Source organism: Mandrillus leucophaeus, unplaced genomic scaffold (genome assembly GCF_000951045.1).
Source record: "Mandrillus leucophaeus isolate KB7577 unplaced genomic scaffold, Mleu.le_1.0 Scaffold531, whole genome shotgun sequence".
In the NCBI taxonomy this organism is placed as follows: Eukaryota; Metazoa; Chordata; class Mammalia; order Primates; family Cercopithecidae; genus Mandrillus; species Mandrillus leucophaeus.
The window spans coordinates 668,847-674,457 of NW_012105709.1; positions in this window are offsets into that span (position 1 = coordinate 668,847).

Below are 5,611 nucleotides of genomic sequence, written 5' to 3' on the forward strand. Positions count from 1 at the left end.
AAGTAAACTGAACAAGGTAGTACTGGATTACAAACCAAAGTAAAAAATATCCATGAGTCTACACTGATATAAATAAATAAATAAATAAATAAATAAATAAATAAATAAATGGCAGAGAGGAGACAAATCTCCTATACAGAATAATTCCAAATAATTTATGTAGATCATCTACCCTAGGCTGTGCACAGTGACTTCCTCCAAAATAGTACAATGTGGAAAGGGGAAAAGAGTAGCTTTACAATGGAGAAAGCCAACAGACACTACCCCAACCAGATGTTCTAAGTCAACGTCAACAATCATGACTCATATTGATGGCGTGTAGTCAACATGCTGTGATGAATATGGCATATTACCTGTGTGGTCTCCCTCCCCGAAAACCATAACCTCAGTATCATAATGAGAAAAATATCAAACAACTTCCAACAGCGGGACATCTTACAAAATACTGGACCAATATTCCTCAAAGTTGTCAGGTTATCAAAAGTAAGGAAAGTACAGTCCAGACGTTGTGGCTGTCGCCTGTAATCCCAACACTTTGAGAGGCTGAAGCCAGAGGATTGCTTGAGGCCAGGAGTTCGAGACCTGGCCTGGCCAACATAACGAGATGCCGTCTCTACAAAAAAATTAAAATAAGGAAAGTCTGAAAAACTGCTGCAGCCTAGAAGAAACTCAGGAGATGTGAAACGAAATGTAATGTGGTATCCTGAATAGGATCCTGGGACAGAAAAAGGACTTGGGGAAAAACTAAGGAAATCTAAATAAAGTGTGGACTTTCATTAGTAATAAGAATCAAGGTTGATTAATTAGTTGTGAGGAATGTAATGTAAGATGGTAATCGTAGGGAAATCTGAAATGGAATCTATGGCAATTCTGTACTACATTTGTAATTGTTCTGTAACTCTAAAACTGTTCTAAAAAATAGTTTATTTTAAAAGAAAGTGAAATAAGAGGGATGAGGTATGTTATATTTTTAAAAATAGGTATATTGCAAAGCCCTCTGTGATAGGAAAATCATTGAGGGAGGAAACAATGCAGCTATTGGGATTAAGATCATTTCAAGCCTAGAAATCAGTGGATGTAAACGCCCTGAGGCAGGAGCATGCTTGGCTTCTGGGAGAAATATCAGCATGGGCAAAACAGAGTCCAGGAAGAGTTATGGTGGTGGGACTAGGAGTGGGGAATAGAGCATGTAGGGCATTGGTAGTCATGATAGTCTTTAAATTTTACATTGATTGAGATAGGAAGACTGAAGAATGTTTAACAGAGAAGCTAAATGATGTGGCTGGTTGTTTTTTTAATCTACCGTTTTGCTGAGGATAGATTAAAGGACAAAGATGAAAAGAGGCCAGCGAGTTAGAAAGCTGTGATGATTAATCTGATGTGTCAAATTTATTGGACCATGGGGTGCCCAGATATTTGGTAAAACATTATCCTGGGTGTGTCTGTGAGGGTGCTTGCTGATGACATTTTTATTTTTATTTGTTTTTTTTTTTTTTTTTTGAGATAGTGTCTCACTCTGTTGCCCAGGCTGCAGTGCAGTGGCATGATCATGGCTCCCTGCAGCCTCGACCTCCCCTGCTCAAGTGATCCTCCTGCCTCAGCCCCCTGAGTAGCTGGGACTACAGGCATGCACCACCACACTTGGCAAATTTTTTATTTTTAGCCCAAGCTGGTCTCCAACTCCTTAGGTCAAGTGATCCTCCCACCTTGGCCTCCCAAAGTGCTGGGTTAACAGGCATCAGTTACCATGCTCAGCTGAGATTAACCTTTGAATCCATGGAGAAGACTGCCTGAAAAAGAGTCTAAGTTGTGCATGGGGAAAAAGGGGGAAGATTGCTGGGGATTCAGAGTGGCGTTTTGGACACCTTCAGTTTGGAGTTGTCAAGTTGTCACAAAGGTGGTTGGTTAGGTGAGTCTGGGATGGTGGTATATATTTGGAGTTCTTTAGCATATAGATGGTGTGCAGACAGGATGGGGATGTCTGAAATCTGAGTCCTGGCATGCTCCGAGGTTAGGAAGATAGAGAATCAAAAAAAAGAGAATGAGAAGTTCTGATTAGTGAGATAGATAAACCAAGAGAGAACATGTTCCCAGAAGTCAAATGAAAAAAATGTTGCAAGAAAGAATGATTAACTTTCAAATGCTGCCACAGTGTGTAAAATTAGGATGCAAAACTGAGCAATGGGCTTGGCCACATGGAAGTCAGTGGTGAGCTTGGTAAGAAGAGTTTTAGTGGGGGATGACCAAAGCCTATTTGGAGTGACCCCAGAAAGAATCAAAATGGCAAATGAAGACAAAGAAATGGAGTAGAAACTGGAAGGAATCATATAGTCAAAGCAGTTTGTTCGTTTTTTTTTAAATTAGAAGTTATACATGTTTGTACACTCACCAGCATGAACCAAAAGGAAAGGAAAGAGGGATAATACAGGAGCGAAAATATGGGTTACATACTGGAGCAATGTTCTTGAGTAGATGAGCAGGTGTGCAATCCAATGCACAAATGGAAATTTGGGGTAAACTAGAAGAAAGAGTTCGTCCCTGTTAACAGGAGAAAACAACTCCAAACTGAACATGTCCAAAATGCCACTCTTAATTCCTGGCAATCTTCCCCTTCCCTCCCCATCCGCAATTTACTTTTTCAGGCAGTCGTCCTCATGGATTCAAATGTTAATCTCAGCTGAGTGTGGTAGCCTGTAAACCCAGCACTTTGGGAGGCCAGGGTAGGAGGATCACTGGAACCCGGGAGTTGGAGAGCAGCCTGGGCAACATAGGGAGATCTTATCTTTACTAAAAATCAAAGAATTAGCCGAGTGTGGTGGTGCATGCCTGATGTCCCAGCTACTCGGAAAGTGTGGCAGAGATGCTGGTAAATGTGGAGGCAATAACATATTTTATCAATGAAATTAAAAGCAAAGGCCAGGCACGGTGGTTCAGGCCTGTAATCCCAGCACTTTGAGAGGCTGAGGTGGGTGGGTCACCTGAGGTCAGGAGTTCAAGACCAGCCTGACCAACATGGAGAAACCCTGTCACTACTAAAAATACAAAATTAGCTGGGCATGGTGGTGCATGATGACAGGGTTTAGCGTATGGCCAATCTAAATTATCTTCTGCAGTTGATCTGCCCACATTCAGCTGAAACCCCAGCTTATTCTTGGGTTATTCTTGTTTTACAGATTTTCTGGAAACCTTAGCTCTCCCCTCCAATCTGGAGTTTTTCAGAGGTAATGACTGATAAGGACCTTAGGGTGAAGCTCAGATAAAGCAGAGCTGGCACTGGGTGCGGGGTGTGGCCATTGCATGGAGGTCTGTCAGCCACGGCCATCATCCTGCACACTAGTGCCGTTCCTAATTTACAGAGCTCATAAACCCATTGAATGCTAGGGTTGGAAGGTCCTCTAACACAGCCACCCTTCTGAGGTGCAACTCCTTCACAGCTCTCAGTCAAATAGTCATTGCGTATCAACTACCATTTCTCTTTTTCATGCTAGTTCGAGAACTCTTTGCAGACAAAGAATGTGTTTAAACTTATTGTATTGTTGTGATAAAATATTTACAACATAGAATTTACCATTGTAACTATGTTAAAGTGTACAGTGGCATTAAATTAGGTACATTCACATTGTGGTGTAACCATCACCACCATCCTGAACGTTTTTATCCTGCCAACTAAAACTGCACCCGTTAAACACTAACTCCCTAGTCTCTCCTCCCTCTTACCATTAGCAACCACCATTCTACTTTTTTTCTTCACTAACATCTCTCTCAGTCCTTGATAACCACAATTCTACTTCTGCTTCTATGAGTTCAACGTTTTTAGATTCCACATGTAAATGTCATCATATGGTATTTGTTTTTCTGTGCCTGGCTTATTTCACTTAACATAATGTCCTCCAGGTTCATTCATGGCATTGCAATGATAGGATTTCCTTCTTTTGTAAGGCTGAAAGTACCCCATTGTGTGTATATGTATATCACATTTTCTTTATCCATTCATTCACTGTTGAACACTTACGTTGATTCTATATCTTGGCTATTGTAAAATGCAGCAATGAACATGGACGTGCAGAAATCTCATCACACTGATTTCATTTCCTTTGGTTGTATACCCAGTAGTGAAATTGCTAGATTCCATCGTTTTACTTTCTGCCTTAATGAATTTGACTGCTCACATACTACCTCACATAAGTGGAATCATACAATATTTGTCCTTCTGTGACTGGCTTATTTCACTTGGCATTATGTCTTTAATGTTTATCCATGCCGTATGGAGCATGTGTCAGAATTTCCTTCCTTTTTAAGGCTGAGTGATATCTCATTGTATGTATATACTAGATTTTGTTGATCCATTCACCTGTCAATGGACACTTAGGTTGCTTCCACCCTTTGGTTATTGTGACTAATGCTGCTATGAACATGAACATACAAATATCTCTTAGAGTCCCTGCTTTCATTTTTGGGGGTATATACCCAGAAATGAATTTGCTAGGTCATATGATAACTCTATGTTTAACTTTTTGTAGAGTTATCATACCATTTTCCACAACAACCAAGCCATTTTACATTTATACCTGCAATGCTCAAGGGTTCCAGTGTCTCCACCTCCTTGCCAACACTTACTTTCTTTAGGCTATCTTTGATTTCTATTTCATACCCTGCAGGACACATGATATTGTATGAGTAAATTATTGAGCCTGTTATTAACCCTGTCAAAAAGGAAATGAGGTTAAATGAAGCAACTTGTGCTCGGCAAGTCTCGGTTAGTACACTTGTTCTAGATTTGCGCTGTTCTTTACCATAGCCACATGTGGCTAATTAAATCAAAATGAATTAAAATTAAATAAAATTTAAAATTCAGTTCCTCAGCCACATTAGCAACATTTTAAGAACTTAACAGCCACCATAACTAGTGTCTACTATTTTGGACAGTGCAGAATATAATATTTCCATTATTGTAGACAGTTGTTAATATTTGGCTTCTATATTGAACAGCACTTTCTAGATTCTGGTAGCCACCTCTCCTCATCTTACAAATAATACTTGAATAAGCTTTTCCAGAACTGGCCAACTTTAAATTTAAGTTTAAGATCTTTCTTTCAGGAGAGAAAAAATATGCTGCTTAAAACTCTGTGACTTTTTTGTACCTCAACGGCTGCTCTGTAAACTCTCTAATTTTCATGTTTAAACATTGTATTTGGACACTCAGTGGTCATGTGGATCTGTTGCTCTTTATTACCTCTGTGAATGCAGACTTACAAAACTAGTTAAAGCTTTGTCTATATCATTCAACTCACCTACTAAATCATAAGTTTCAAGAAGGCAAGGATTATATCTGTTTCACTTACTCCTTTTTACCTAAAGCTTAGCACAATACCTAGACCATTTGAGACACTCAATAAATATTTGTTGAAAGATAATTTAATGAATGACCATAGTAAGCACTGAGATGAAGGTCCTGATACAGCCTTTTGGAGGGAGGCACCTAGACATAACAAGACCTGGGAATATCTATCTAGCTCTCATATATTAATAGTTAGAAAAGATGTTTTTTCTTACAGAGCATAGATTTTTAAGCTAGAGTCTTTTCCCCATTATTTAAAAAATGACTTAAAAT